The sequence below is a fragment of the Plectropomus leopardus genome, chromosome 6 (assembly GCF_026936395.1).
Source record: "Plectropomus leopardus strain MGB_pleo_1.0 chromosome 6, ASM2693639v1, whole genome shotgun sequence".
Lineage (NCBI taxonomy): Eukaryota > Metazoa > Chordata > Actinopteri > Perciformes > Serranidae > Plectropomus > Plectropomus leopardus.
The window spans coordinates 12,256,726-12,269,671 of record NC_142181.1 but is presented as its reverse complement, the minus strand read 5'-3'; positions in this window follow the sequence as shown (position 1 = coordinate 12,269,671).

The window sequence follows — 12,946 nt, the reverse complement described above, 5'->3', positions numbered from 1 at the left end:
GAAAATGTCAAATTTTGACACGTCATAAAAATGGCTAAAAACCACCTATCATAGCTTGCAGAGTCGTTATACCATAAGAAGTGGAAATAAAAGCCAAAAAAGGTCAAAAACATCATAATTTAGCATGTTGAAAAAAATGGCAAAAAACGCCATAGTATAGTATGTCGAAAATGTCAAATTTTGACACGTCATAAAAATGGCTAAAACCCACCTATCATAGCTCCTAGAGTCGCGTTATACCATAAGAAGTGGAAATAAAAGCCAAAAAAGGTCAAAAACATCATAATTTAGCATGTTGAAAAAAATGGCAAAAAACGCCATAGTATAGTATGTCGAAAATGTCAAATTTTGACACGTCATAAAATGGCTAAAACCCACCTATCATAGCTCAGAGAGTCGCGTATACCATAAGAAGTGGAAATAAAAGCCAAAAAGGCCAAAAACATCATAATTTAGCATGTTGAAAAATGGCAAAACGCCATAGTATAGTATGTCGAAAATGTCAAATTTTGACACGTCATAAAATGGCTAAAACCCACCTATAATATCTTGTACAGTCGCGTTATACCATAAGAAGTGGAAATAAAAGCCAAAAAAGGTCAAAAACATCATAATTTAGCATGTTGAAAAAATGGCAAAAAAAAACGCCATAGTATAGTATGTCGAAAATGTCAAATTTTGACACGTCATAAAAATGGCTAAAAACCACCTATAATAGCTTGCAGAGTCGTGTGATAGTGTGCAAAGTGGAAATAAAAGCCAAAACAGGCCCAAAACATCATAATTTAGCATGTTGAAAAAATGGCAAAAAACGCCATAGTATAGTATGTCGAAAATGTCAAATTTTGACACGTCATAAAAATGGCTAAAAACCACCTATCATAGCTCAGAGAGTCACAAGTATACCATACTTAGTGGAAATAAAAGCCAAAAAAGGTCAAAAACATCATAATTTAGCATGTTGAAAAAATGGCAAAAAACGCCATAGTATAGTATGTCGAAAATGTCAAATTTTGACACGTCATAAAAATGGCTAAAATCCACCAATAATATCTTGTAGAGTCGCGTTATACCATAAGAAGTGCAAATAAAAGCCAAAAAAGGCCAAAAACATCGGAATTTAGCATGTTGAAAAAATGGCAAAAAACGCCATAGTATAGTATGTCGAAAATGTCAAATTTTGACACGTCATAAAAATGGCTAAAGCCCACCTATCCTAGTTCGTAGAGTCGCGTTATACCATAAGAAGTGAAAATAAAAGCCAAAAAAGGTCAAAAACATGATAATTTAGCATGTTGAAAAAATGGCAAAAAACGCCATAGTATAGTATGTCGAAAATGTCAAATTTTGACACGTCATAAAAATGGCTAAAACCCACCTATCATAGCTCGTAGAGTCGCGTTATACCATAAGAAGTGGAAATAAAAGCCAAAAAAGGTCAAAAACATCAGAATTTAGCATGTTGAAAAAATGGCAAAAAACGCCATAGTATAGTATGTCGAAAATGTCAAATTTTGACACGTCATAAAAATAGCTAAAACCCACCTATCCTAGCTCGTAGAGTCGCGTTATACCATACTTAGTGGAAATAAAAGCCAAAAAAGATCAAAAACATCAGAATTTAGCATGTTGAAAAAATGGCAAAAAACGCCATAGTATAGTATGTCGAAAATGTCAAATTTTGACACGTCATAAAATGGCTAAAACCACCTATAATAGCTTGTAGAGTCGCTTTATACCATAAGAAGTGGAAATGAAAGCCAAAAAGGCCAAAAACATCATAATTTAGCATGTTGAAAAATGGCAAAAAACGCCATAGTATAGTATGTCGAAAATGTCAAATTTTGACACGTCATAAAAATGGCTAAAAACCACCTATAATAGCTTGCAGAGTCGTCTCATAGTGTGCAAAGTGGAAATAAAAGCCAAAAAAGGCCAAAAACATGATAATTTAGCATGTTGAAAAAATGGCAAAAAACGCCATAGTATAGTATGTCGAAAATGTCAAATTTTGACACGTCATAAAAATGGCTAAAAACCACCTATAATAGCTCGTAGAGTCGTGTGATAGTGTGCAAAGTGGAAATGAAAGCCAAAACAGGTCAAAAACATCATAATTTAGCATGTTGAAAAAAATGGCAAAAAACGCCATAGTATAGTATGTCGAAAATGTCAAATTTTGACACGTCATAAAAATGGCTAAAAACCACCTATCATAGCTCAGAGAGTCACAAGTATACCATACTTAGTGGAAATAAAAGCCAAAAAGGTCAAAAACATCATAATTTAGCATGTTGAAAAATGGCAAAAACGCCATAGTATAGTATGTCGAAAATGTCAAATTTTGACACGTCATAAAAATGGCTAAAACCCACCTATAATATCTTGTAGAGTCGTTATACCATAAGAAGTGCAAATAAAAGCCAAAAAGGCCAAAAACATCAGAATTTAGCATGTTGAAAAAATGGCAAAAAACGCCATAGTATAGTATGTCGAAAATGTCAAATTTTGACACGTCATAAAAATAGCTAAAACCCACCTATCCTAGCTCGTAGAGTCGCGTTATACCATACTTAGTGGAAATAAAAGCCAAAAAAGATCAAAAACATCAGAATTTAGCATGTTGAAAAAATGGCAAAAAACGCCATAGTATAGTATGTCGAAAATGTCAAATTTTGACACGTCATAAAAATGGCTAAAAACCACCTATCATAGCTCGTAGAGTCGCCTTATACCATAAGAAGTGGAAATGAAAGCCAAAAAAGGCCAAAAACATCATAATTTAGCATGTTGAAAAAATGGCAAAAAAAACCGCCATAGTATAGTATGTCGAAAATGTCAAATTTTGACACGTCATAAAAATGGCTAAAACCACCTATAATAGCTTGCAGAGTCGCTCATAGTGTGCAAAGTGGAAATAAAAGCCAAAAAGGTCAAAAACATGATAATTTAGCATGTTGAAAAAATGGCAAAAACGCCATAGTATAGTATGTCGAAAATGTCAAATTTTGACACATCATAAAAACGGCTAAAAACCACCTATCATAGCTCGTAGAGTCGCGTTATACCATAAGAAGTGGAAATAAAAGCCAAAAAAGGCCAAAAACATCGGAATTTAGCATGTTGAAAAAATGGCAAAAAAAACGCCATAGTATAGTATGTCGAAAATGTCAAATTTTGACACGTCATAAAAATGGCTAAAACCCACCTATCATAGCTCGTAGAGTCGCGTTATACCATAAGAAGTGGAAATAAAAGCCAAAAAAGGCCAAAAACATCGGAATTTAGCATGTTGAAAAAATGGCAAAAAACGCCATAGTATAGTATGTCGAAAATGTCAAATTTTGACACGTCATAAAAATGGCTAAAACCCACCTATAATATCTTGTAGAGTCGCGTTATACCATAAGAAGTGCAAATAAAAGCCAAAAAAGGTCAAAAACATCAGAATTTAGCATGTTGAAAAAATGGCAAAAAACGCCATAGTATAGTATGTCGAAAATGTCAAATTTTGACACGTCATAAAAATAGCTAAAACCCACCTATCATAGCTCGTAGAGTCGCGTTATACCATACTTAGTGGAAATAAAAGCCAAAAAGATCAAAACATCAGAATTTAGCATGTTGAAAAAATGGCAAAAAACGCCATAGTATAGTATGTCGAAAATGTCAAATTTTGACACGTCATAAAAATGGCTAAAAACCACCTATAATAACTTGTAGAGTCGCCTTATACCATAAGAAGTGGAAATGAAAGCCAAAAAAGGCCAAAAACATCATAATTTAGCATGTTGAAAAAATGGCAAAAAAAAACGCCATAGTATAGTATGTCGAAAATGTCAAATTTTGACACGTCATAAAAATGGCTAAAACCCACCTATCCTAGTTCGTAGAGTCGCGTTATACCATAAGAAGTGAAAATAAAAGCCAAAAAAGGTCAAAAACATGATAATTTAGCATGTTGAAAAAATGGCAAAAAACGCCATAGTATAGTATGTCGAAAATGTCAAATTTTGACACGTCATAAAAATGGCTAAAAACCACCTATCATAGCTCGTAGAGTCGCGTTATACCATAAGAAGTGGAAATAAAAGCCAAAAAAGGTCAAAAACATCATAATTTAGCATGTTGAAAAAATGGCAAAAAACGCCATAGTATAGTATGTCGAAAATGTCAAATTTTGACACGTCATAAAAATGGCTAAAACCCACCTATAATATCTTGTAGAGTCGCGTTATACCATAAGAAGTGCAAATAAAAGCCAAAAAAGGTCAAAAACATCATAATTTAGCATGTTGAAAAAATGGCAAAAAACGCCATAGTATAGTATGTCGAAAATGTCAAATTTTGACACGTCATAAAAATAGCTAAAACCCACCTATCCTAGCTCGTAGAGTCGCGTTATACCATACTTAGTGGAAATAAAAGCCAAAAAAGATCAAAAACATCAGAATTTAGCATGTTGAAAAAATGGCAAAAAACGCCATAGTATAGTATGTCGAAAATGTCAAATTTTGACACGTCATAAAAATGGCTAAAAACCACCTATAATAGCTTGCAGAGTCGTCTCATAGTGTGCAAAGTGGAAATAAAAGCCAAAAAAGGCCAAAAACATCATAATTTAGCATGTTGAAAAAATGGCAAAAACGCCATAGTATAGTATGTCGAAAATGTCAAATTTTGACACGTCATAAAATGGCTAAAACCACCTATAATAGCTTGCAGAGTCGTCTCATAGTGTGCAAAGTGGAAATGAAAGCCAAAACAGGTCAAAAACATCATAATTTAGCATGTTGAAAAAATGGCAAAAAACGCCATAGTATAGTATGTCGAAAATGTCAAATTTTGACACGTCATAAAAATGGCTAAAACCCACCTATCCTAGCTCGTAGAGTCGCGTTATACCATACTTAGTGGAAATAAAAGCCAAAAAAGATCAAAAACATCATAATTTAGCATGTTGAAAAAATGGCAAAAAACGCCATAGTATAGTATGTCGAAAATGTCAAATTTTGACACGTCATAAAAATGGCTAAAAACCACCTATCATAGCTCGTAGAGTCGCCTTATACCATAAGAAGTGGAAATGAAAGCCAAAAAAGGCCCAAAACATCATAATTTAGCATGTTGAAAAAATGGCAAAAAACGCCATAGTATAGTATGTCGAAAATGTCAAATTTTGACACGTCATAAAAATGGCTAAAAACCACCTATAATAGCTTGCAGAGTCGTCTCATAGTGTGCAAAGTGGAAATAAAAGCCAAAAAAGGTCAAAAACATGATAATTTAGCATGTTGAAAAAATGGCAAAAACGCCATAGTATAGTATGTCGAAAATGTCAAATTTTGACACGTCATAAAAATGGCTAACACCCACCTATCATAGCTCGTAGAGTCGCGTTATACCATAAGAAGTGGAAATAAAAGCCAAAAAAGGCCCAAAACATCATAATTTAGCATGTTGAAAAAATGGCAAAAAACGCCATAGTATAGTATGTCGAAAATGTCAAATTTTGACACGTCATAAAAATGGCTAAAACCCACCTATAATATCTTGTAGAGTCGCGTTATACCATAAGAAGTGCAAATAAAAGCCAAAAAAGGTCAAAAACATCAGAATTTAGCATGTTGAAAAAATGGCAAAAAACGCCATAGTATAGTATGTCGAAAATGTCAAATTTTGACACGTCATAAAAATGGCTAAAAACCACCTATAACAGCTTGTAGAGTCGCCTTATACCATAAGAAGTGGAAATGAAAGCCAAAAAAAGCCAAAAACATCATAATTTAGCATGTTGAAAAAATGGCAAAAAAAACGCCATAGTATAGTATGTCGAAAATGTCAAATTTTGACACGTCATAAAAATGGCTAAAAACCACCTATAATAGCTTGCAGAGTCGTCTCATAGTGTGCAAAGTGGAAATAAAAGCCAAAAAAGGCCAAAAACATGATAATTTAGCATGTTGAAAAAATGGCAAAAAACGCCATAGTATAGTATGTCGAAAACGTCAAATTTTGACACGTCATAAAAATGGCTAAAAACCACCTATCATAGCTCGTAGAGTCACGTTATACCATAAGAAGTGGAATTAAAAGCCAAAAAAGGCCCAAAACATCATAATTTATCATGTTGAAAAACTGGCAAAAAACGCCATAGTATAGTATGTCGAAAATGTCAAATTTTGACACGTCATAAAAATGGCTAAAACCCACCTATAATATCTTGTAGAGTCGCGTTATACCATAAGAAGTGCAAATAAAAGCCAAAAAAGGTCAAAAACATCAGAATTTAGCATGTTGAAAAAATGGCAAAAAACGCCATAGTATAGTATGTCGAAAATGTCAAATTTTGACACGTCATAAAAATGGCTAAAAACCACCTATAACAGCTCGTAGAGTCGCCCTATACCATAAGAAGTGGAAATGAAAGCCAAAAAAAGCCAAAAACATCATAATTTAGCATGTTGAAAAAATGGCAAAAAAAAACGCCATAGTATAGTATGTCGAAAATGTCAAATTTTGACACGTCATAAAAATGGCTAAAAACCACCTATAATAGCTTGCAGAGTCGTCTCATAGTGTGCAAAGTGGAAATAAAAGCCAAAAAAGGCCAAAAACATCATAATTTAGCATGTTGAAAAAATGGCAAAAAACGCCATAGTATAGTATGTCGAAAATGTCAAATTTTGACACGTCATAAAAATGGCTAAAACCCACCTATCATAGCTCGTAGAGTCGCGTTATACCATACTTAGTGGAAATAAAAGCCAAAAAAGGTCAAAAACATCATAATTTAGCATGTTGAAAAAAATGGCAAAAAACGCCATAGTATAGTATGTCGAAAATGTCAAATTTTGACACTTCATAAAAATGGCTAAAAACCACCTATAATAGCTTGTAGAGTCGCCTTATACCATAAGAAGTGGAAATGAAAGCCAAAAAAGGCCAAAAACATCATAATTTAGCATGTTGAAAAAATGGCAAAAAACGCCATAGTATAGTATGTCGAAAATGTCAAATTTTGACACGTCATAAAAATGGCTAAAAACCACCTATAATAGCTCGTAGAGTCGCGTTATACCATACTTAGTGGAAATAAAAGCCAAAAAAGATCAAAAACATCAGAATTTAGCATGTTGAAAAAATGGCAAAAAACGCCATAGTATAGTATGTCGAAAATGTCAAATTTTGACACGTCATAAAAATGGCTAAAAACCACCTATAATAGCTTGTAGAGTCGCCTTATACCATAAGAAGTGGAAATTAAAGCCAAAACAGTCCCAAAACATCATAATTTAGCATGTTGAAAAAATGGCAAAAAACGCCATAGTATAGTATGTCGAAAATGTCAAATTTTGACACGTCATAAAAATGTATAAACCACCTATAATAGCTTGCAGAGTCGTGTGATAGTGTGCAAAGTGGAAATAAAAGCCAAAAAAGGCCCAAAACATCATAATTTAGCATGTTGAAAAATGGCAAAAACGCCATAGTATAGTATGTCGAAAATGTCAAATTTTGACACGTCATAAAAATGGCTAAAAACCACCTATAATAGCTTGCAGAGTCGTGTGATAGTGTGCAAAGTGGAAATAAAAGCCAAAAAAGGTCAAAAACATCATAATTTAGCATGTTGAAAAAAATGGCAAAAAACGACATAGTATAGTATGTCGAAAATGTCAAATTTTGACACGTCATAAAAATGGCTAAAAACCACCTATAATAGCTTGCAGAGTCGTGTGATGGTGTGCAAAGTGGAAATAAAAGCCAAAACAGGCCCAAAACATCATAATTTAGCATGTTGAAAAAATGGCAAAAAACGCCATAGTATAGTATGTCGAAAATGTCAAATTTTGACACGTCATAAAAATGGCTAAAAACCACCTATCATAGCTCGTAGAGTCGCGTTATACCATACTTAGTGGAAATAAAAGCCAAAAAAGGTCAAAAACATCATAATTTAGCATGTTGAAAAAATGGCAAAACGCCATAGTATAGTATGTCGAAAATGTCAAATTTTGACACGTCATAAAATGGCTAAAACCACCTATAATAGCTTGTAGAGTCGCCTTATACCATAAGAAGTGGAAATGAAAGCCAAAAAGGCCAAAAACATCATAATTTAGCATGTTGAAAAATGGCAAAAACGCCATAGTATAGTATGTCGAAAATGTCAAATTTTGACACGTCATAAAAATGGCTAAAAACCACCTATAATAGCTTGCAGAGTCGTCTCATAGTGTGCAAAGTGGAAATAAAAGCCAAAAAAGGTCAAAAACATGATAATTTAGCATGTTGAAAAAATGGCAAAAAACGCCATAGTATAGTATGTCGAAAATGTCAAATTTTGACACGTCATAAAAATGGCTAAAAACCACCTATCATAGCTCGTAGAGTCGCGTTATACCATAAGAAGTGGAAATAAAAGCCAAAAAAGGCCAAAATCATCGGAATTTAGCATGTTGAAAAAATGGCAAAAACGCCATAGTATAGTATGTCGAAAATGTCAAATTTTGACACGTCATAAAAATGGCTAAAACCCACCTATAATATCTTGTAGAGTCGCGTTATATACCATAAGAAGTGCAAATAAAAGCCAAAAAAGGTCAAAAACATCAGAATTTAGCATGTTGAAAAAATGGCAAAACACGCCATAGTATAGTATGTCGAAAATGTCAAATTTTGACACGTCATAAAAATAGCTAAAACCCACCTATCCTAGCTCGTAGAGTCGCCTTATACCATACTTAGTGGAAATAAAAGCCAAAAAAGATCAAAAACATCATAATTTAGCATGTTGAAAAATGGCAAAAAACGCCATAGTATAGTATGTCGAAAATGTCAAATGTTGACACGTCATAAAAATGGCTAAAAACCACCTATAATAGCTTGCAGAGTCGTCTCATAGTGTGCAAAGTGGAAATAAAAGCCAAAAAAGGCCAAAAACATGATAATTTAGCATGTTGAAAAAATGGCAAAAAACGCCATAGTATAGTATGTCGAAAATGTCAAATTTTGACACGTCATAAAAATGGCTAAAAACCACCTATAATAGCTTGCAGAGTCGTGTGATAGTGTGCAAAGTGGAAATAAAAGCCAAAAAAGGCCAAAAACATCGGAATTTAGCATGTTGAAAAAATGGCAAAAAACGCCATAGTATAGTATGTCGAAAATGTCAAATTTTGACACGTCATAAAAATGGCTAAAAACCACCTATCATAGCTCGTAGAGTCGCGTTATACCATACTTAGTGGAAATAAAAGCCAAAAAAGGTCAAAAACATCATAATTTAGCATGTTGAAAAAATGGCAAAAACCGCCATAGTATAGTATGTCGAAAATGTCAAATTTTGACACGTCATAAAAATAGCTAAAACCCACCTATCCTAGCTCGTAGAGTCGCGTTATACCATACTTAGTGGAAATAAAAGCCAAAAAAGATCAAAAACATCAGAATTTAGCATGTTGAAAAAATGGCAAAAAACGCCATAGTATAGTATGTCGAAAATGTCAAATTTTGACACGTCATAAAAATGGCTAAAAACCACCTATCATAGCTTGCAGAGTCGTGTGATAGTGTGCAAAGTGGAAATGAAAGCCAAAACAGGTCAAAAACATCATAATTTAGCATGTTGAAAAAAATGGCAAAAAACGCCATAGTATAGTATGTCGAAAATGTCAAATTTTGACACGTCATAAAAATGGCTAAAAACCACCTATCATAGCTCGTAGAGTCGCGTTATACCATACTTAGTGGAAATAAAAGCCAAAAAAGGTCAAAAACATCATAATTTAGCATGTTGAAAAAATGGCAAAAAACGCCATAGTATAGTATGTCGAAAATGTCAAATTTTGACACGTCATAAAAATGGCTAAAACCCACCTATAATATCTTGTAGAGTCGCGTTATACCATAAGAAGTGCAAATAAAAGCCAAAAAAGGTCAAAAACATCATAATTTAGCATGTTGAAAAAATGGCAAAAAACGCCATAGTATAGTATGTCGAAAATGTCAAATTTTGACACGTCATAAAAATGGCTAAAACCCACCTATAATATCTTGTAGAGTCGCGTTATACCATAAGAAGTGCAAATAAAAGCCAAAAAAGGTCAAAAACATCAGAATTTAGCATGTTGAAAAAATGGCAAAAAACGCCATAGTATAGTATGTCGAAAATGTCAAATTTTGACACGTCATAAAAATGGCTAAAACCCACCTATAATATCTTGTAGAGTCGCGTTATACCATAAGAAGTGCAAATAAAAGCCAAAAAAGGTCAAAAACATCAGAATTTAGCATGTTGAAAAAATGGCAAAAAACGCCATAGTATAGTATGTCGAAAATGTCAAATTTTGACACGTCATAAAAATAGCTAAAACCCACCTATCCTAGCTCGTAGAGTCGCGTTATACCATACTTAGTGGAAATAAAAGCCAAAAAAGATCAAAAACATCATAATTTAGCATGTTGAAAAAATGGCAAAAAACGCCATAGTATAGTATGTCGAAAATGTCAAATGTTGACACGTCATAAAAATGGCTAAAAACCACCTATAATAGCTTGCAGAGTCGTCTCATAGTGTGCAAAGTGGAAATAAAAGCCAAAAAAGGCCAAAAACATGATAATTTAGCATGTTGAAAAAATGGCAAAAAACGCCATAGTATAGTATGTCGAAAATGTCAAATTTTGACACGTCATAAAAATGGCTAAAAACCACCTATAATAGCTTGCAGAGTCGTGTGATAGTGTGCAAAGTGGAAATAAAAGCCAAAAAAGGCCAAAAACATCGGAATTTAGCATGTTGAAAAAATGGCAAAAAACGCCATAGTATAGTATGTCGAAAATGTCAAATTTTGACACGTCATAAAAATGGCTAAAAACCACCTATCATAGCTCGTAGAGTCGCGTTATACCATACTTAGTGGAAATAAAAGCCAAAAAAGGTCAAAAACATCATAATTTAGCATGTTGAAAAAATGGCAAAAAACGCCATAGTATAGTATGTCGAAAATGTCAAATTTTGACACGTCATAAAAATAGCTAAAACCCACCTATCCTAGCTCGTAGAGTCGCGTTATACCATACTTAGTGGAAATAAAAGCCAAAAAAGATCAAAAACATCAGAATTTAGCATGTTGAAAAAATGGCAAAAAACGCCATAGTATAGTATGTCGAAAATGTCAAGTTTTGACACGTCATAAAATGGCTAAAACCACCTATCATAGCTTGCAGAGTCGTGTGATAGTGTGCAAAGTGGAAATGAAAGCCAAAACAGGTCAAAAACATCAGAATTTAGCATGTTGAAAAAAATGGCAAAAAACGCCATAGTATAGTATGTCGAAAATGTCAAATTTTGACACGTCATAAAAATGGCTAAAAACCACCTATCCTAGCTCGTAGAGTCGCGTTATACCATACTTAGTGGAAATAAAAGCCAAAAAAGATCAAAAACATCAGAATTTAGCATGTTGAAAAAATGGCAAAAAACGCCATAGTATAGTATGTCGAAAATGTCAAATTTTGACACGTCATAAAAATGGCTAAAAACCACCTATAATAGCTTGTAGAGTCGCCTTATACCATAAGAAGTGGAAATGAAAGCCAAAAAAGGCCAAAAACATCATAATTTAGCATGTTGAAAAAATGGCAAAAAAAACGCCATAGTATAGTATGTCGAAAATGTCAAATTTTGACACGTCATAAAAATGGCTAAAAACCACCTATCATAGCTCGTAGAGTCGCGTTATACCATAAGAAGTGGAAATAAAAGCCAAAAAGGCCAAAAACATCGAATTTAGCATGTTGAAAAATGGCAAAAACGCCATAGTATAGTATGTCGAAAATGTCAAATTTTGACACGTCATAAAATGGCTAAAACCCACCTATAATATCTTGTAGAGTCGCGTTATACCATAAGAAGTGCAAATAAAAGCCAAAAAAGGTCAAAAACATCAGAATTTAGCATGTTGAAAAAATGGCAAAACACGCCATAGTATAGTATGTCGAAAATGTCAAATTTTGACACGTCATAAAAATAGCTAAAACCCACCTATCCTAGCTCAGAGAGTCGTTATATACCATGCTTAGTGGAAATAAAAGCCAAAAAAGATCAAAAACATCAGAATTTAGCATGTTGAAAAAATGGCAAAAAACGCCATAGTATAGTATGTCGAAAATGTCAAATGTTGACACGTCATAAAAATGGCTAAAAACCACCTATAATAGCTTGCAGAGTCGTCTCATAGTGTGCAAAGTGGAAATAAAAGCCAAAAAAGGCCAAAAACATGATAATTTAGCATGTTGAAAAAATGGCAAAAAACGCCATAGTATAGTATGTCGAAAATGTCAAATTTTGACACGTCATAAAAATGGCTAAAAACCACCTATAATAGCTTGCAGAGTCGTGTGATAGTGTGCAAAGTGGAAATAAAAGCCAAAAAAGGCCAAAAACATCGGAATTTAGCATGTTGAAAAAAATGGCAAAACGCCATGGTATAGTATGTCGAAAATGTCAAATTTTGACACGTCATAAAAATGGCTAAAAACCACCTATCATAGTTCGTAGAGTCGCGTTATACCATACGTAGTGGAAATAAAAGCCAAAAAGGTCAAAAACATCATAATTTAGCATGTTGAAAAAATGGCAAAAACCGCCATAGTATAGTATGTCGAAAATGTCAAATTTTGACACGTCATAAAAATAGCTAAAACCCACCTATCCTAGCTCGTAGAGTCGCGTTATACCATACTTAGTGGAAATAAAAGCCAAAAAAGATCAAAAACATCAGAATTTAGCATGTTGAAAAATGGCAAAAAAAACGCCATAGTATAGTATGTCGAAAATGTCAAATTTTGACACGTCATAAAAATGGCTAAAAACCACCTATAATAGCTTGCAGAGTCGTGTGATAGTGTGCAAAGTGGAAATAAAAGCCAAAAAAGGTCA